This window comes from Papaver somniferum, chromosome 2 (assembly GCF_003573695.1).
Source record: "Papaver somniferum cultivar HN1 chromosome 2, ASM357369v1, whole genome shotgun sequence".
NCBI lineage: Eukaryota > Viridiplantae > Streptophyta > Magnoliopsida > Ranunculales > Papaveraceae > Papaver > Papaver somniferum.
This window is the reverse complement of record NC_039359.1, coordinates 66,477,644-66,499,729: the sequence shown is the minus strand read 5'-3', so window position 1 is coordinate 66,499,729 and position 22,086 is coordinate 66,477,644. Positions and strand designations below refer to the sequence as shown.

The following is a 22,086-nucleotide window of genomic DNA, read 5'->3' as shown; positions in this document are numbered from 1 at the left end:
TTTTCAAGGAATCCAACCAGGTCCGAACCAATCTTTGGGCGCTTATTCGACCACACAGTATCCTAGAACCACCCCAAGAGTCGGGAAGTACATCCAACGGTTTTGGAGCATACCTTTAGAAGTGCTCCCACAACCACGCTTATAGAAAGCCGGAATGAATATACAAATCCACTTTCATGTAGCCATTTGAAGCGCACATGTCCGCGACCAGATGATCCAAGTGTGTGTACAGAGAACCAAGAAACAAGCTGCCAATAGGGAGAACAACACCTTTTGCCAATTTTATGGAAAAATTGATAAGTTCTTGTCTTATCTCCTTCTTACCAGAGCCGTCATCGAAAATATCTCTAGATAACCAAAGAGCCAAGAACGCTGCGACATGAAGTGTACAATTTTTTCTGATTTGGCTCCAACTCATCAGGAAACCATTGAGACACCCACCAGCCATAGAAGCACCTCGTCACGTTTTCTTTCTGAACGAATCCTTTTGATTTCGCAACCAGAGTGGAACGCATTTCTTCTTCATCTGAAGACAACTTAACATCGAGGTTTCCTATTACGGGAAGGTTCAGCAAGACGGCCACACTCTCTAAAGAGATAGTAATTTCACCCCACCTGCATATGGACGTGTGAGTGTCCGGACACCATCTGGAAATAAAAGAAACCAAGCCTGGAATATCTTTCCTAATTTGAAGCACTGCGGAAGCCGCGACAACATCAATAATTTGCGCCTTGGTCAAACTAGCTTTTACACATTCATGGCTCATCATGATTCGCATCCATTTCTCAAAGGGACGCAACGGACTCAGACAGATTTTAAAAGTCAACGGGAGAAGCAGAATACTCTTTCCTCTGAAGACAAAACCTTATTACACCTCCAGGCCAAACTGACTGGGCCTCTCCTTCACTTTCTGGACCAGTCAGAAGAATCGACACATACTTGGGATGATTTTTCCTAATTGTGGAGGATGTTGTAAAGAACTCATCGTCTATGTTTCGCTTGGAATTGCCAACATCTTCCGGTACGTCAGAGCTTTTCTCAAATAACATCCTAACGAAATTCTCTCACGCTACTTTCACCTTCGAAATAAATACAATGGAACAATACGAAGAAAAATTATTACGGAAAGTGCATGGAAATTATTTTATCAGACACAGGAGATCCATCCTGGACGCAAACCAATTTGTTTCAAATTCATAATGCGCGTGATCAAAGAAATGGGGACTGATAGACCCTGCATCACCACCTCATGCCAAGGCCGTACCCTGCAACAGGAAATTTTCCCCCGGACGAGGAGGTGCGCCCCACCATGGGAACAATACACACGGCCACACCAGGAAAAGGGAGGAAACCCTAGGAGCTAGGTTTTCACGGGAAGAGAATGACAGTTACTAGCTTATGCATGCTTACTTTGCACAGTAATTGAGGCGGCCAACATTACTACGGTATTCACGCCTAAATGTTACCACAAGTTCACGCAAAGCATATTTACGTCTAGGATTCATACCAACACAAAAGAACAATATTTTTACAAGTTCATGAAAAGGTACGCCTACATCTAGGGTTTGCACTAACACAAGAAAACAAGAAAAACAAGTTAAAGAGGAAGTGTTGGAAGACATACCTGGGATTTGCTCGTTCGCTTTACTGTTACCTCACGGCCAGAATAAAAAAAATAACAATATAAAGGTGTGAAATAAAAGGAAAGACGACCCCCTTTTATAGGCGTGGTACTTGGGAGTTTGAATAAGGAAAGGACTTCCTATTTGAGTCATGTAAGGAAAAGAGGCAACCGGGCCTGCGAAGACAAATCACCATGCCAAGTCGTCCACGCATGCTTTGCCTCACCAAACCGCGCCATTGCCTTGGCCCCACCATGCCAAGCCGTCCGCACCATGCCTTGGCCCCACTACGCCAAGCCTTCCACATGCTTAGCCTCACCAAACCGCGCCTTGCCTTGGCCCCACCATTCCAAGCCGTCTGAGCCATTGCCTTGGCCGCACCATGCCAATACGTCCGCGCCATGACTTGCCGCTCCAACACCAACAACTCACCAAGCCAGTGTCATGATGTTCCCTAACCCAGCCAAGGTGATACATGGCCAGACTAAGCGGACGATCTTCATCTCACCACTTCACGGTCTACACCACAAATAGAATCTACACAAGGACGCCAAACATGAGGATCATGAACTCTCCTTACCTCTCAAAAAAGGTTAGTCGGACTTTCCTGACCATCTTATCACGATTGTCATTTGGATTTTTTTCCACGCCTGTCACCATCTTATGCTTACCTCGCAACAATGCTCCTGTTCCGAGCTAAGCAGGGGACTTAATGTTGATGGTGGTTTTTAGCTTAGGGTCGAAATCGTAAAACTGTACATCTGACATGACGTCACTATGACCATTAGCACATTTATTGAATCGATCAGCATGCCTACGTAAGAATTACCGGGGTACCCTTTTTTTTGCATGGGTCATGTTCCACGGTAGAACCCTTAACACAGACTGACATCATCTATGCCAAACCCTAATTCTCATGCTGCCGCGCCAAGGCATGCCAACCATGCCAGCCTCACCACTGTGCCAATGGAAGACCATGCCAGCCACGTCACCGCGCCAAGGCATGCCAACCATGTCGGCCACACCATTGTGCCAATGGCATACCATGCCGGACATGGCATGCCACATGTGCCAATGGTATTCCAACCACCTTGCAGTGCCATACCATGCCGACCTTCCTTATGCGACTATCAAAACGAAGGCGTGCGATGATCAATGGCCACCTTTCCATCTTAGATGCAAATCTCATCCGTCCAAGGTCACCAACCAACGCATGGTAGCCGTTGGCCCAACGCCAAAACCCTAGTTTGGTCGCGCCTAAACCACGCCAAGGCATGCCGACCATGCCACATGTGCCAATGGCATGCCGCGCCATCCACCTTGCCGCACCTAAGCCATGCCATGTCGGCCTTCCCTTCACGTCTTCCAAAACGAAGGCGTGCGACAATCAACAACCACCCTTCCATCTTAGATGCAAATCTCACCCGTCCAAGGTCACCAACCAACACATGGTAACCTTTAGCCCAATTCCAAAACCCTAGTTTTGGTCACGCCCAAACCGCGTCAAGGCATGCCGGCCATGCCACATGTGTCAATGGCATGCCAGCCACCTTGTCGCGCCATAGAATGTCGGCCTTCCCTATGCAGTTACCAAAACAAAGGATTGCGATGATCAATTGCCATCCTTCCATCTAAGCTGCAAATCTTAACCGTCCAAGGTCGCCAACCAACGCATGGTAACCTTTGGCCCAAAACCCTAGTTTTGGTCACGCCCAAACCACGGCAAGGCATGTCGGCCACACCACATGTTCCAATGGCATGCCATCCACCTTGCCGCGCCATACCATGCCGACCTTCCCTATGCGGTTACCAAAACAATGGCTGGCGACGATCAACGGCCATCCTTCCATTTAAGATGCAAATCTTAGCTGTCCAAGGTCGCCAACCAACGCATGGTTACCTTTGGCCCAACGCCAAAACCTTTGTTTTGGCCACGCCCAAACCGCGCCAAGGCATGCCAACCACCTTGTCGCGCCATACCATGATGACCTTGCTTATGAGGCTACCAAAACAAAGGCTTGCAAAGATCAACGACCACTTTTCCATCTAAGATGCATATCTTAGCCGTCCAAGGTTACCAGCTAATGCATGGAAACCTTTGGCCCGACACCAAGCCCTAGTTTGGTCGCGCCCAAACAAAGCCAAAACCCTAACTTTTGGCCGCGCCTAAACTAGGCCATATTAAAGTCGTACCTTCCATGCGTTTATGCTACTGGATACCAAACGAAGGGTTGGAATAATCAACGGCTAACCTTCCTCTCAAGATGTAAAATCTCGACCGTCGAAGGTCACCAACGAGCCGGTAAGTCTCCCAAGCTAAACTTTCCGAACAACAACATGCTACATGTTTTCCACGAAAACACTCGAGACATCAACACATGTCACAAACTGGGGGACGCTCATTGGGTATTGGTTTGGCGGTTTACAACGTGCGGCGTACACTACGCCCGTTATAAGAAAGTGTCATAAGGGTGAGGCGGTTAGTAAAAACAGGGAGTAATGGTGAAACGCTTTCTTTTATGGAACATCAATTCCAGGCGTTACTGGTTACCACCTCCTCCCATTTACTCATCCGTTTTCCATTCTTACGAGACCAGAGTACGTTTCACTTCGACTTGTATAAATAGGTCTTACCTATTTCCACCGAACAACATGTTCAGGTCAGGAGGATACAACACTCAGAAAATAGTTGCTAGATTTCCATCTGTTAGATTCCCACTTTCCGATACAAGTCGTGAAACAACTACTCTTCCAGAATCAACTATTCTGGTCTCAACACTCTCTTTGCTTCCATCTCCAAAACCAACCCTTCTCCTTCACTTTGTGACCGAAGCAAGTCTGGAATGGCCATTTCTTGGTTTGGAACGGATTTGTACAGATTGATCTCTCGAATCTAAAGTACTCCCTTGCAGTACATTGTTTTAGGGTTTAAACTCGTTTCTCACCCACACACCCGAAATTACCAAAATCAGCAGAAATCGTTTTCACCCCCAAACACCTGCTTAACCTACTCACAGCATAAGCAATGTATGGTCTCGTACAATTTATCAAATACATCATACTTCATATGACTCTCGAGTATTCAAGTTGGTTAACTCCTACACCCTTATTCTTCTTGAGATGACGCTTAAAATCATACGAAGTACACACAGGTTTACAGTTAAACTGATTATATTTCTTAAGTATAGATTCAACATAATGAGATTGACTCAGACTATAACCATTAGAAGTTTTTCTAATCTTCATCCCTAATATGACATCAGCGGGGCCTAAGTCTTTCATGTCAAAGTTCTCATTCAACAGTTTCTTAGTGGAGTTAATAACATCCATGTTTGTACCTAGTATAAGCATATTGATAGACGCATTTATGTGTCTAATTTGTCCCAATTGTATATATTTTTAGTGCTCGATTTTGTACTTATTTGGTTATTTTATGTATTTGTAGGTGTTTTTGGAGAAATAAGCTTTTGCGGCGAAATTGGCTCAAAATGTGGCATTTGAACCTCCGTAGATAACGTACCAGAAGCACCCCAGAAGTATGCCAGAGACACCCCAGAAATACCCCGGAGGAACCCTGAAAAAGTGTTGAAAACATCCCAGAAAAATTACTAAAGGCACCCAAGGGACAAGTGTTATGCGGACCCCAGCACCCTGGATAAGGGGTAACCTAATTACTAGGGGGAGGTCACCTTCACCTTTTGAATTTTGAAATTGGCGGGAAAAGAGAAACATCTCTGGCAGATTTGTTGTGCGTGATTTGGAGGAGTTTGAGGTCGACTAAACCTCTGATTTTCATAGGATAGACTCCTTATGGGTCTAGGAATCTAATATGGGTGTTGGAAACGATTAATTTGGGCTCAATCGACGGGTTTTTACCTCAACAACATAATATGGAAATTCACGTGTGTGACTTGTTTTAGGAAATTCTAGAGAGAATAAAGAGTTATAAACCTTACCAAAGATTTATATATATCTAAGGAAGAGTTTAGAATCAAAAGGAAAGCTCAGAAACGCGTAGAAACTCTAAAACACGAAATTGCCGCAACTTTGCCGTGAAGAGAAAGGAAGAGATTTTGGAAGATTCTGGAGAGATTTAATCTGTATTTTTGATATAAATAGATTGTTTGGGTCATATAGAAGAGGTGTCGAAAGTTTGGGAACCTTAGGAGAGCCATAGAAGAAGAAATCAGAGTTTGATCAAAATATTTTTCTGCTGCTGCTGCTGCTGAAGAACACGAAGAACAGACCCTCACTGACAGTCGTTCTTCAACAGTGACTACGACCAGCGGATGACGGTCTTAAAACAACAGCGTAGCAGCACTTTTAATTTATCCTTCTTCTGTGACCCTTTCTGGCAGTCTTAAACTCACTGCTTTAGCATTATTTCATCTTTTAATCAACTTTTGGGCTATAACATGTATTTTGAGCAATTGATTAATATGAGAAGCTAAACCCAAACACTGGGATGACAGAGGAAGCCATATTTCACGCATGTGGTAATTCTAATAATTCTTTTATGACTATTTGCATTGATTTTTAATCGATTTATGATTTTTATTGAATGGGTGTGATTTCGTTTGATGGTGTATGCTTGGTCTATGTATTTTTGATACATCATGCTTTTGATTTACAATCATTGCTTTTCAAAAATCTACTTTTTGGCAAAGAATAAGAGTCCATATTTTTAATATTTGATGTATAATTGATTGGAATTATTATTTGAATCACATGAATGGAATTTGGTGGAATCCTGAGTCTCAGTCTCTCTCGACATTGTGACAAACCTTTTGTATATATATTTTCTATTTTTATTTTAAGTCTAGAAGCCAGTCTTATCAAGTCCGAGTTGAACGAACTTTACTACCACTTTTAAAAATACCATCAATTTTTGGCGCCGCCGACGCGAATTTGTATTAGGTTTTAGGTTTAAGATTTATTTTATTTCTTTTAGAATTTTTGTTCTCTTTTACGCCTTTGGTATTTTTCGATTCTTTTTAGATTGGAGCGAAGCTACAAGGAAAGAAAAAAGTACTATAAAAGGAAAGCATCGCCAAAGAAGGAAAGAAGAGAGGAATCCAAAAGGAGTGAAGAAGAAGATTTTGTATATAGTTATTTTTTTTTATTTTTAGAAACTGTAAATAGGGTTTTATTTTTTGTATATTTTCTTTTTATTTTTGGACACTTGTTGGACTTTATTTTTGGACTGAGACATTATTATTTTTAAACCCTACGGAAGGGTTGGTTTAAATAAAAACTGTATGCAGAGAAGGACGGTGATTACGATATCGCCTCGGCCCCTCGGGTTCGTACATGATATAGGAGTCATGGCCCGAGTCGACTTCAGCGGTTCTTCGCCCGTCTGGTACGGGAGGTAAGTTTTTCGAAACACCCGCGAATCCCCTGTCAGCGGGTTTACTGTATTCCTTCGTTTGCATATATGCTGAGGACTTGAAAATGGCTGCTTTAGTTTCCTAGTAAAGGGAAAGGACTGCCATACAAGATAAGGGTTCGGATTTCATCACCGTTCTCTTCTTGCCCGCCTTAGGAAAACGAAACCAAACGCGAACCTAAGCCTAAAATTTTGACTAGAACGAGACCTATAGGGTAACGAGCTTAATAGGAAAGTCGTTCGAAAAATATTGGATACTCTTTTGAGCATACTTCGAAGTTCATGATGGTTTCTGTGAGTTGAATGTGTGATTGCTCCGCCTTGTAACCGGTGAGGCCTTGGGTATCAAAGATCCACTGAGCTTCCCTCGCCTCGATTCAACGTACTTTTACTCGGATTGATTCCAGAGGGGTTTGCTCAGATTGTAACGAGTTTCTTTTCGAAAAAATAGAAGCTGGTCTAGAAACAATCTAAGTGGAACCATCATTCTTTTTGTTTGCTAGAAAATTAGGTTTGATTTGGTTGAGTCAGCCTTGTTTTGTGATTGCATAGAATCCCAAATATCCCGATAGTGCCAGCAATGGAAACTTTGAAAGCTTTGTTGAACCCAACTAGGAATACTCGTCCTTCTTGTATCAGGTTAGCCGAAACTGAAGCAAATTATGAACTTAGGTCTGGGACCCTACAGATGCTCCCAATCTTTTTAGGGAAAGAAAATGAAAACCCATACTTCCATGTTAGGGACTTTGAGGAAATTTGTAGTACCCTAAAAATTAGAAACCTTGATGATGATGCTTTGAAACTCAGGTTATTCCCCTTTTCCTTAAAAGACAAAGCCAAATAGTGGCTATATAGTTTGGATTCCGGTTCAATAGAAACATATGAACAACTTACATCTGCCTTTTTGAACAAGTTTTTCCCTAGGCACAAAACATCGTCTATTAGGACGCAAATCTGCACATTTTCTCAACAAGAGGGAGAATCTTTGTATAGGTATTTGGAAAGGTTCAATGACTTATTAGCCCAATGTCCTCATCATGGTTTAGAAAAGGTTAGGCTAGTTCAAATCCTTTATGAGGGTTTAGATTATTCGACAACAACCATGGTTGAGTCTCTATGCACTGGTGGTTTTGAAAACCAAACTGTTGATGCGGCGATGGAATTTTTGAATGAAATCGCTGAAAAGACCCAGCAATGGTAATATAGTAGGGAACCCAAGAAAACAATTCTTCTAGGTATAGGAAACGTTAATAGGGTAGAAGGAGGCTATGAATCAGATGCCAAAATTGTTGCTATAGCAAAAAGGTTAGAAGCCTTAGAATTGGTCCATACTAGTGGTAGAATAGAGCCTTTTTGGGAAGGCCATAATAATGAAGAGCAAGCCAATGCTCTCTATAATAACACTAGGTTTGATAACCGTCAGAAGTTTGACCCATATTCAGAAACCTATAGTCCTAGTTGGAGAAACCATCCGAACCTTTCATGGTCTAAGGGCCAGAGTCTAGGTCAGTTTAGTAATTCTATTGCTGCCCCAGATTTTGGTTACACTAAGAATTCATCAGGCCCAGAAAATAAAACGACTAGCTTAGAGGAATCTATTAAGATGTTAGCAAAAACTCAGGATATGTTAGCACAGAGCCAAATTAGTTTTCAGCAGGAAACCAAGCATAACTTTCAAACTAATGCTCAGAGCCTTGCTAAGCTAGAACTTCAAGTCGGCCAAATAGCTAAGACCTTAAGTGAGAGAGATAACGGAAGGCTCCATAGTCAGACTACCCCCAACCCTAGGGGAGTTCATGAAGTAGGTGCAAAACCATTTAATCAAGTGAATTCTGTCACAACCCATAGGAGTGGTAAAACGGTAGACAATAAGGTAGCCATGCCTAATAGTGGACATACTGTAGATCCACCTTCTATTTCCCAAGATGAGCCCCAGAAGGAGCCACTAATTGAAGAAACTGATAAAATTTCTAGTGATGCCAATGTGGTTCCCGACAGGTCTCATTTTGTACCCAAAGCCCCATATCCACAGTTGTTATCTCCAGCAAAGAGAGAGTCGACTTTCAACGAAATACTAGAGATATTTAAGTAGCTAAACATTAACATCCCTTTATTAGAAGCAATTAGGCAAATGTATGCTTATGCCAAGTTCCTTAAGGACCTTTGTACTCGAAAACGTAAGCTTAATGTCCATAAGAAAGCCTTTTTAGCTGGTCGGGTAAGTTCAATCCTTCTGAACCAAACAACCCCTAAGTATAAAGACCCTGGATGCCCCACCATATCTTGTGTGATCGGTAATTATTCAGTAGATAAGGCATTGCTTGACTTAGGAGTTAGTGTGAACTTACTCCCTTATCATGTATACAACCAGCTAGGTCTTGGTAAGTTGAAACCGACTAAAATGACATTGCAATTAGATGATAGGTCTGTCAAAATACCTCGTGGTGTCATAAAGGATGTTCTGATTGAGGTTGATAAATTTATTTATCTAGTGGATTTTATTGTTCTAGATACTCAGCCTGTTCAGGATCCTAGTGCTCAAATACCGGTGATTTTAGGTCGCCCATTTTTATCCACAGCTAACGCAGTCATCAACTGTAGGACCGGACTTATGAACATGTAATTTGGTAATATGACCACTGAACTAAATGTCTCTAATGTTAATAGACAACCTTCTGACGAATTAGAGGAAGTGAATATGATTAGCACTTTAGTTCAGGATCTAACTCAGGATAATTGGGACGACACTTTATTTGGTGATTTCTTAGATGAACTTGATGAGGAAATTCTCTTAAGTCAGTTAGGTGACCAAACTTTTGAACTAGAAAAAGCTCTTGAGTACTTTAAAGACTCTACGGACCCTGAGATTCAAGCCATAGTGCTAGGCCTTACGGAGAGTAGTGTTGACCCTAAGTTTGGGGGTAATGAACTAGAAGAATCTCTTGAGTATTTTAAAGACTCTGGGGATCCAGAAATTTGAGCAATAGTTAGAGGTTTGTCCGAGAATACTGACTACCCTAAGTTTGGGGGTAGTAATGGTCAATTATCTCCACTAGAAGTCCCTAACTTGGGATTCGATCCTAGTGTACCTGAGGTATTACTTGAGTCACTTCCGACTCCGCAACCGGATCCTCCTGATATTGTCCAGGAGGAAATCTAAAGACTTGTTGTTCGAATGAGTCAATTTGTCAAGACACTCATATGAAGCCCAAATGGGCACAACAGAAAAACCCAGTTGTCTTGCAGGAAACCTTGGATGAGGATGTGCTATGTTTGTTCATCTTTCTGATTTGGTGCAGTTGTCTGATAATTGTGGAAATTTTATTTGCTTTTATTGACCCACATTTGTTTCGACTATTGATATATGATTTGAAAGGTAATCAGCCATTTTGTGGTATTTGACGTCTCGCTGAAGACTTTAAATTTAGCATTTTTTGGGAGGTAACCCAATCTCATGCAACATGGTAATATCTTTCCTTATATCTTTTGCTTCAAATGGTAACAGTTTCTCCTTGTTCATGCTTTTAATTTTATCTTTAGAACATTGAGGACAATGTTTGATTTAAGTTTGAGGGTACGGGAGAAACTTTTTAGTTGCAGTATGAATAAATAAACTCCAGAACCTAGAAATTTATGCCTATTTAGGATTGCACTAACTAATCTAAGTGGATGGAAGCATTTTGATCGTAGGAGTTGAGGAACCAATTTGATTAGATGGAAACATCTAAAGAGTCTATTCATAAAAGCACAGAGCTCATGTGTTGGAAATAACATGGTAGTTTCGCCATATCTCGTTGAGTCCTTTTCACTTCTGTTTTTAGGTTTCTTTTTAAATATGTTTCTAAGTGATTTGGTGGGGCTCACGATTCAAGTTGTTACCAATGCTAGGGTTAATTAGAGTGGTTGAGATACCATGTAAAAAAAAAATTGAGACCAGACCATTTGACCAAAAGGAATAAATTCAATAAAGTCGACCACTGGTACCCTTGTATATGCCAGTTGTGTTAACCTAGAGTTAGGTTATCGACCACTGGTTCCCTTGTATATGCCAGTGTGTTGATATTAGTCAGACTAGTACCTCAATCCATTAGGATAGGTTCATTTTTGCGGAGGCCTTCAGACAGATATGGGAAACGCCGTTCACTTAGTAAACATCAAAACCATCTATGTTTTTCTCTATATCCATCTTCTTAATCTTTCCATGTGATTAGTTTGACTCCGAATATGATGTCCATAGTGCAACTATCTGAGTAGAGCTCTGTCACTTATATATGAATTTTAGTATGCTTGAGTGCAAACTCGTGTACATCAATTGGAATTTCGCATCAGGGTACTTCCTCTTGTAGTCAATAAGTATGCCAACAAAGGAGATTCTTTAGTGCCTTCCAAGGTTCGTTGTAGATAGCTAGGGTCTGGAGTATTAAGTTTTTGTGGGTATATCTTTAGTAAGCCCTCCCGAGACTATAACTCGTCCACTAGGGACACCTAGGGGTTTAAAGGCTTATTTCATACGCTAAATGCAATCGACGATGCCTGCGACAGTGAGTTAGGATTTTATTTTGTAGTTTTGATTTGCTCGGGACTAGCAAATAATAAGTTTGGGGGTATTTGATAGACGCATTTATGTGTCTAATTTTTCCCAATTGTATATATTGTTAGTGCTCGATTTTGTACTTATTTGGTTATTTTATGTCTTTGTAGGTGTTTTTGGAGAAATAAGCTTTTGCGGCGAAATTGGCTCAAAATGTGGTATTTGAACCTCCGTAGATAACGTACCAGAAGCACCCCAGAAGTATGCCAGAGACACCCCAGAAATACCCCGGAGGAACCCCGAAAAAGTGTTGAAAACATCCCAGAAAAATTACTAAAGGCACCCAAGGGACAAGTGTTCTGCGGACCCCAGCACCCTGGATAAGGGGTAACCTAATTACTAGGGGGAGGTCACCTTCACCTTTTGAATTTTGAAATTTGCGGGAAAAGAGAAACATCTCTGGCAGATTTGTTGTGCGTGATTTGGAGGAGTTTGAGGTCGACTAAACCTCTGATTTTCATAGGATAGACTCCTTATGGGTCTAGGAATCTAATATGGGTGTTGGAAACGATTAACTTGGGCTCAGTCGACGGGTTTTTACCTCAACAGCAAAATATGGAAAGTCACGTGTGTGACTTGTTTTAGGAAATTCTAGAGAGACTAAAGAGTTATAAACCTTCCGAAAGATTCATATATATATCTAAGGAAGAGATTAGAATCAAAAGGAAAGCTCAGAAACACGTAGAAACTCTAAAACACGAAATTGCCGCAACTTTGTCGTGAAGAGAAAGGAAGAGATTTTGGAAGATTCTGGAAAGATTTAATCGGTCTATTTGATATAAATAGATTGTTTGGGTCATATAGAAGAGGTGTCGAAAGTTTGGGAACCTTAGGAGAGCCATAGAAGAATAAATCAAAGTTTGATCAAAATATTTTTCTGCTGCTGCTGCTGCTGAAGAACACGAAGAACAGACCCTCACTGACAGTCGTTCTTCAAAAGTGACTACGACCAGCGTATGACGGTCTTAAAACAACAGCGTAGCAGCACTTTTAATTTATCCTTCTTCTGTGACCCTTTCTGGCAGTCTTAAACTCACTGCTTTAGCACTATTTCATCTTTTAATAAACTTTTGGGATATAAACATGTATTTTGAGCAATTGATTAATATGAGGAGCTAAACCCAAAGAATGGGATGATGGAGGAAGCCTTATTTCACGCATGTAGTAATTCTAATAATTCTTTTATGACTATTTGCATTGATTTTTAATCGATTTATGATTTTTATTGAATGAGTGTGATTTCGTTTGATGGTGTATGCTTGGTCTATGTATTTTTGATACATCATGCTTTTGATTTACAATCTTTGCTTTTCAATAATCTACTTTTTGGCAAAGAATAAGAGTCCATATTTTTAATATTTGATCTATAATTGATTGGAATTATTATTTGAATCACATGAATGGAATTTGGTGGAATCCTGAGTCTCAGTCTCTTTCGACATTGTGACAAATCTTTTGTATATATATTTTCTATTTTTATTTTAAGTCTAGAACCCAATCTTATCAAGTCCGAGTTGAACGAACTTTACTACCACTTTCAAAACTACATCACATATCATCAACATACACGCATACAATCACACAGGCATCCTTGACAAGTTTAGTATAAATACATTTATCAGATTCATTAATTTTAAAAACCACTAGAAATCATCACATGATCAAATTTCTCAATCCACTGTTTAGGTGCTTGTTTCAATCCATACAAAGATTTAACCAATTTACAAACTTTATTTTCACAACCTTTAACTACAAAGCCCTCAGGTTGTTTCATATAAATTTCTTCATCTAAATCACCATTAAGAAACGTTGTCTTTACATCCATTTTATGTATCTATAGATTATGGACAGAAGCTATAGCAATTAACATCCTAATGGAGCTAATTCTACTCACTGGTGAATATGTGTCAAAGAAATCTATACCTTCTATTTGTATGTAGCCTTTAGCTACAATCCTAGCGTTGTATTTTTCAATAGTTCCATCTATCTTACGTTTTATCTTGAAAATCCATTTACAACCTATGGCCTTACACCCTGGAGGTAAATCTACAAGTTCAAAACTACCGTTTTCTCTAAGGGAATCCATTTCAATAATGGAAGCTTCTTTCCACCATGGAGCTTCTGGACAAGTCATGGCTTCTCTATAAATCTGAAGATCAGACTCGGCTAGGTATGTATTGCAACCAGGATAGGTTTTCTTAGTTTTGTCCCTTTTACCTCTTCTGGGTTCTACTTCTGGTTCATCTTACTCTAAAGGTAAATACTGACTAGTTGAAGGCAAGTCTAGGGGATCATCAATACATCTCTTACGAAATTCACGTTTTAAAGGAAAAACATTCTCAAAAAACTCAGCATCCCTAGACTCCATAATAGTATTCAACCCTATGTCGGAAAATTCAGAATTCACAACCATAAACCTATAAGCACTGTTATGCTCAGGATACCCTATAAAAACACAATCAACGATTTTGGGTCCTATCTTATTTTTCTTAGGAGGAGGGATGCCCACCTTTTCCAAGCACCCCCACACTTTGAAGTAATCATAAGATGGTTGTCTACCTTTACATAACTCATATGGAGTTTTATCTGATCCTTTAAAGGGTACTCTGTTCAGGATGTAATTGGATGAGAGGATAGCCTCCCCCCACAAATTCGAAGGTAATCCTGAACTAATCAACATGGCATTCGTCATATCCTTAAGGGTACGGTTCTTACTTTCAGCTACACCATTGGATTGAGGTGAAAAAGTGGCTGTAATCTCATGTATTATGTCATGTTCTTCACAAAAATATCCTATGGGAATTTCATACTCACCACCACGGTCATACCTAATAGTTTTAGTGGTAGTATTCAATTGGTTTTCGAATTCACGTTTATATATCTTAAAGGCTTCTAAGGCATCATCCTTCCCTCTAAATAAGTAAACATGTCAGTACTTCGTACAATCATCTATAAAAGTAGTAAACCGTTTCTTACCACCTCTTGTTTGAACTGACTTCATATCAACTAGGTGTGAGTGGATTAAATCTAAGGGTTTAGAGTTTCTCTGGACATTCTTATTGAATGATTTCTTAGCATGCTTAGATTCTATGCAAATCTCACACTTATGATTTTTATCTAAAGTGAATTTGGGTATGCAGCCTAAGCTAGCCAGTTTATGCATTGATTTATAATTTACATGACCAAGTCTACCATGAGAAACGTTCAATGACATACACATGTAAGCAGAAGAATCATTCAATTTAAATTCAGGACAGGTTACATTAAGTTTATATAGACCCCCAGTCTTATAACCCTTACCCACATAATCATTGCCCTTAGTTACTATAAGTTTTCCAGACTCAATTGTAACTTTAAAACCCTTATCATCTAAAACAGAACAAGAAACAAGATATTTGCAGATGTCTGGAACATGAAGAACTTCATTCAATGTGAGAGTCTTTCCAGATGTGAGCTTCAGGCCGACCTTTCCTTTTCCTAGAACCTCTGATGCAGATGAGTTACCCATATAGAGTTTCTCGCCTTCACCTACCCTATGGTAGGAGGTGAACAGGTCTCTGTTCCCACAAACATGATTGGTATCTCCAGAGTCTACCCAACAATCCATCACATTGGTCATCAAATTAACTTCAGACACCACAACAGAAAACTCGTCTTTGATCTTCTCAAACAAGTTAGCATTATTCTTCTTATCCTTATGATGTCTATAGTGAAATGCCATATGACCAGTATTTCCACACACCCACAAGGACCCTTAATTTTAATAATGCTAGATTCTTGTTTACGAAACGTACATTTCTTGTTATGTCCATGCTTCGAGTTGCGATTGTTGTTGTCACCTTTTCCAGCTTTGGATGACTTGTGTTCAGACATATGAGCCATGTTAGCCATGTCCCTTGCAGATGACACGTTCTTGTCTTTGGTGCACAACATCTCTTCCACTAGAATTTTCTTTACCAATTCAACCATGTTGATGTCACCAGTTTCATGTCTTAGCTTTTTCTTGTACTCCGACCAAGAAGATGGTAACTTCTCAATTACCCCAGATACTTGAAACGTTCCATCAATGACCATACCTTCAGCAAGAATATCGTTAATGATTTATTGAAATTCAAGGAATTTATCAACAACAGGATTATCATTCGTCATCTTGAAATCCATAAACTTTGCTATCAGAAATTTCTTGCTTCCTGCAGTCTCAGCAGGGTACTTTTCTTCTAACGAAGTCCACAAATCATAAGCAGTCAAGTTATCTTTAACATTGTAAAAATCATACATCGCATCTTCCAAACCATTCATGATATGATTTTTAGCTATATAGTCACCCCTTGTATAATACTCTTTATCATCATCAATATTATCTTCTTTATTCATCAAAACATCAAGAGGATCCTGCAGTACTGCGTCCAAATCATGATTGCTCAGGAAAAACAACATCTTTGATTGCCATCTCTTGAAATTCTTTCCGTTAAACTTTTGTGGCCTTTCAACATTGATCTTTGTTTCCAATGTTGACATCATTGCAAGGAATACTAATGTGTTAATATTGTTAGGATCTTGCAACAATTAACAACACGTTAGATGTATCAAAATAATATGCGAAAAATTGAATCAAAAACAACTCTACCGAAAAGACTTGACGAAGGCAGAATCACAGGTTCAACAAGTTGTCCTTATAATATTAGTTCGCGGGTATACTCGAGATGAGTAATGTTAAACCCCTCACAGCGAAGATGTGTCCAAGATAAGACTGCCCGATATAGCTCGTGTTAGCACAACGTAAGCTACCCAAACTTGAACTTAGCAACAGGGATGGAAGTAAAACGTATGGAGAAATCCTAGAATGAAAGAAGAATTTTCGGTTGTTTTGAAAACATATTTTCGAGTTGTATTTATAGGAGAAGATACTTGCAAATCAGGTTAGGTATTTGTTTTCTTCAAAAACAAGTAAAACTCGTAAAAGGAATTTCCCACAAATAAAACTCTTAAGAAAATATTTTTAGAATTAATTCCTTAAGAAAAAACTTGCAAAAATAAATTCTATTAAATACGTGACTTGGTGCATGGTTTATGCGCACATGTATGGGTCGAAACATGTAATTTTCGCCCCACTTTCTCCACCCACATTGTTTTACAACATTTCCATGAGAACATTTTTAAATAGTGGAGCCCCTTCTCTATTATACCCAATGTAGGACTAAAGAGACACTCATTCACTCAATGAAATGAGTGAGCATCCATAGAACCCTTAGGTCCTAAGATCAAACCACACAAAGACCAGAAAAATTTATTAAAACTCATTTTTCTCCAACAATTAGTGGAAAGGTGGGTCATGTAGCGATCCCTCAGCATGCAATTTGTCTTGTAACCGTATCAAGTGTAATTGTTAGCTTGGAAAACCTTGTCTCACGTGAAGATGATGTTGGAAATATAAGGTTTTATGTGAATAAAGATTAATCATTGTTGTAAGGCCTTGGGCCCATGTATGTGCGGCCCATATATATGTAACCAGGTTCACCTCATAACATATATATAGAGGCTTAAACCTAATCAATAAGAGTTCTCCTTCTTCCGTTCTTCCATTTTCAACACATTATCAAGCACGACTCTACTAACTTGTGCAAATTTAATTTTTTTCGTTCAAGATTGCTCATGGTTTTCTTTCATGAAGATTTGCATGGTTCTTATGTTAGTTTTTTATCATCATGGATGCGTTACCAGGTATTTGTTTTGAACAAAGAAAAATTTCGTTTTCATGGTATATATTAGGATTCCACGAATGTATGACTATAAAACATAGAGATTTCACCGATAGATTTTCAAGAAACTTTAATATGTTCAACCCAATTAGGTATTACATATTCTACAAAATTTTTAATCAAATCGAAATATGATGCAATTTCCAAAATCATATCTTAATGAAATTGTCTGCGTTCAGAAAAACCTTAGTTTATAACAGCGTAATAAAACTTAGTTATCAAGAATTCCCACTGTTTGGTTACGCTTTACTTTTAGGATGCTTTACATATTGTCTTTCTTGACGCTCTGTAAAAATTTCATAAAGATCCAACCATGGAAAATAGTCAAACGTACGTGATATTTCCAGATGTGTCCACAGCAACATGAATTGAAACAGTCATACGGCGTCATGTATATCTTTTTATCTAACCGTTGATTAATTTGAAATTGTGTTATGTTTAGGGAAACATATGGATTAAATTTCTTTAAAAATTTGATCATCATCGGATATGTTTAGAATTGGTTACTGATCACCACAGTTGGATGATGAAAGTTCCAATTTTTGGGTTAGCAATATATTTGGTCCTACATGATAATTGTTTCGAGTTTATTATCGATGGGCCTGAGTACTTCATATATAATGGACCATATATGTGCATTTTGTTAACTATGAACTAGTCAACTTAATGGACCGGGCCTTGACCAAACCGTTTACCGGGTTTTGACTAAACCAACTCAATTAGAATTTGACTTTTTGGATGAAAGGAGCCTGTGATACAGAAGTCATTTGTGTCTAAAAAGGCTTTACAAAAGGTGTTATGAGTCATAAAATCTTTCCATTTTTATCTTTTCAACTTCATTCATTATACTAAAGTAACAGTAGATGCTGAAGTATGTTAACAAGGTAATATGAGTCACGGTCTTTAGTAAGTTATTTAACCCGATGTGAGTGGTTGGGAGGCATGTGAGATTCTCTTAAACAAAAATGTTTACATTGGGTTAAAGAAATTTCTCGACTTGAGGTAATTGTGCCAAGGATAAATATGGAAAGAAGCTCGAAGAAAAGAGGGTAAGACGTGCAAAATCATACCAATATTGAAATAGTTGGAATGAACCTTGTTATGGGTATTAGTACAAGCAGTGTAATACGGGTATCGTAACAACAACCAATTGCCATCCATGTAGGGAGTTTTAAAGAACCATAAACTCACTGTATGTTAGAGAAATGTCATATTATAGACATTAACTTTAATGGTAAGAAGAACTTTGCGTTACAAATAGACTTTCTCAAACTTTATTATCTCATTCAATTGAACTAGATCCACTGTCTGTACTTATGGAATGAAAAGTATATCATTTCCACGAGACAGAAATACTCTAAAGCACTTGAGTTATAAGGATCATCATGTGCATTTAATCCACATGAATCGTAACACTCTAAAGTACTTGAGTTGAACCCCACTTTTGTTACGTAATAAGGCTACACCACTTATTAAGTCTATCAAGATTCGATGTCTAAGAGATAGTGGTTTCCCTCCCACTAGCTTAAGGAATATACACTAGTTTTTGAACTAGTTCCTTATAATGTGGCTACGATGATTGGATCATCGAGAGAAGCACTGCTCAATTTTTCTTTCTTTCCAAGATGGAATAAAGATTAAAAGTCACAAAATATCTATATGTATCGAGAGCTAATAACACCTTGTTAAATTCCAAAGAAACCTATGCAAGTGGATATCATGTGGAAACTCACAGTGATGAGAATTTAATTCATTGCATCTTTTATAGTCTCTAATGTATTTGGAAGGAAACATATTTTAGAGAAACTAATGAGTCAATCTAGTGAAAAATGTAAATCACTATAGTGTTTGGATTATTGAATCCATATTGACTCCGACGATGAAATGTTGGGGATTAACTCATACAGGCTTTGACATAACCATAAAGGCACTTTGGTTGTGACATGATGTTTCGTATTGAAAGGACTCATACATACATCATTATGTTTGAGTGGACGAGACAACGGGAAAAAGATTGAAAAAATGCGAAGTAATGACATATCTCTTAATAAGTGTTTTCTAAAGTAATAGATGCACCAACCCCCTTCCCATTATTCTTTTAATTGAGAAAGCATATCACTCATTGTACAAACTCTTCAGTAAAATATGATCGAGACCATCCTAAGATGCAAATGTAAATTACAAAGTCTTCAGTAAAACATGATCGAGACCATCCTAAGATGCAAATGGTAAACAATCCATATTACAAATAAAACGAGGTGATATTTAGAAAAATATACATGCAAAATGCGGACCATTAAAGTGACTTATGGCTCTCGTGGATGTTTTGACATTTTGGACTAGTTATAGTTTCCAAGTAATGTTGCGTTTAGAAAACTACTAGCACATATTATACATGTAAGGACTCCCCGCTCCTTGTAAATGCTAGAGAGTATACATCAAAAGTACTTGATGGTTATTGCGTATTTAATAGGATAAATATAAAGGATCCTATACCCCATGGTATCGCAAAGGATATCATCAAAGGTTACAAATGGTTCCTAAGGCATGGTTATGCGTACAAACCTACCTTTAACTTCTTGGGGAATATGCAATATTACACACATATTCACTTATTCATTTTAGACCAATTATTGGTAAACCATATTCTTTTTGTACCCGTTGGTAACTGGATTTAAGCCCGACAATTTTTGTTCTTACGCATTTTTGGTTGCACTATATATGTGCCCTTACGACTCCACATCGTACTATGATGGGTCATCAAAATGATTAAGTGACAATGTTGGACAAGAATTTCCAACAATTATCTGCAGTTTTAAACTTTTGGCGGGATATTTTACCGCTAGACTTGCGTGTTATCACTTTAATGAGACAGTCTTCCAGCCGTTAGGGGATATAAGAAAAAGTAATTTCTAAGAGAAAAACAGGTTTTGTCATAGTGTGTTCTCACTGTGTCTGGGTTTGGTTCGTAAATTTGAGTTGTATATATCAATTTCTTATATACAGAGATTGTTTTTCACTTTACTGTTTTTGTGTCGGTGATGAGCATATAACTGCTTAATGTGTGCTTTATTAATGGCTTATGTACGCGGTGCATAGTGTGAAATAGAAATTAACCATCTCCTAATTCCTTGTTTATACCAGAAATCAAACGTTTTAATTGGCAAAGGAAAACCAAGTTTTCTGTCTCGCATATAAACTGTTTGATATTCCAATTTGCAACCTTAATTTTAATTGTGGGTTTGTGGAAATTGTATAAATAGTCTTACTTTTACTGGGCATTCGTAAATACCCTAGGCCTCTTTAAAAATAGTGAAAACTACTACCATACCCATTTTTTATATTCTGGTCACTGTGAAACCCACACTCAAAAAATTACAGGCGTGCACCCATTCTGGGTGATAAAATTATGTACAGGCACATAATTTTGAGAAATTGTGTTTTCGTTTTCCTTCTTTCCAAACCAACTTAAAAACTCTAAAAATACCCGATTCATCTTGAATCTCATCTTCTCTGTTCTTCTCTTGATCTCGACAGTTTCATATATCTTAATCTTCGATTTCCAGTAACTCGACGAAGAAGAATCAATAATTTTTTTTTATCAAAGTTGAATCTGAAGATTCAATCAATTATCAAAAAAATATGAAGATTCAATATCAAATAAATAAAAAATTACAGTTTGTATGTGATGCTCGCATTCAAGAAGGAAATTGTGTTTGCCGTTAAGGATGTTAGAATTGGTTTTGATATGGTTTCACTGATGAAAGAGGAAATTCAAGTTGTTGATTGTTGAATCGAAGATGGGTTTTTCTTGAAATCTAAGTATGGAAGAGGATGACGATTGAAATCAAGTAGGGTTTCTGTAGTGGTGTTTTGCGGAAGAAGAAAATAGATTTGAATGAGTTTTTGGTTTTGTAGTTGATGATTGTGAATCTGGTAATATGGATATTGATTGCTAGACAGAGATGAAGAAGAAATTGTTGTTGTTAGTGAAGATGGGATGCAGATTAAGAATCTGTGCTAGAAGGGTCTTATATTGAGAAGATTCTTGAGCAGTGAAGAAGACCAATTGCACAGTGGTGGTTTTGACCAAGATTTATGCTTAGAAGATGGAGGCAGTGACGATTATTGAAGATGAGGCAGTGATGATTAGTGAAGTTAGGGTTGGTTTTGAACTAAAAATTGCTGAGATTGAGAAGGAGATTTTGGAGCTGATGGATCTTTCCCTAATTCGAGATTCAGAGTACACAGAAGAAAAGAAGAGGTGGATGGTACTGATAGCAGATGGGTTCAAGAAGGCTACATGAGATAATAATTATCATGTGTTGTTTATGATGGTGGTGTTATTTTAATGGAGTTACAGGGGTTGAGTTGTTGTTCTTGAGAGAGTGTAGATGACTTGTTGGTAGTTCCAGTTGATTGCATACGATGGATGTGAAATGGATATGCTTGTAGAGGTGTTATGAGTCTGCGATGAAGTTAGAGATTGCAGGTAGTTTAGTGGTGCTTTTAAATTTTGGGTTGAAGCTAAAAGGCTTGAGGTTATAGTGCAACTGCAGTTTGAATAGTAAAAGTGCTGAAGTTGGTGGTGTTGTAACTCAACTTGCAGATGTTGGTTGCTTGAGAAGTTGCAGGTGTATGTTGTTGCTGTCAAATGGCTTGAATGCTGAAACGATAATGGGTTGGTAGAAGCAAGGAAAGCAGAGAATTGTTTTGTTATTGAG

At 38.6% G+C, this 22,086-nt stretch overlaps 1 pseudogene; it reads left to right on the top strand.

Annotated features, from left to right (window-relative positions):
• LOC113351263 overlaps positions 1–22,086 on the top strand; it is a 45,052-nt pseudogene that overhangs the window by 7,708 nt on the left and 15,258 nt on the right.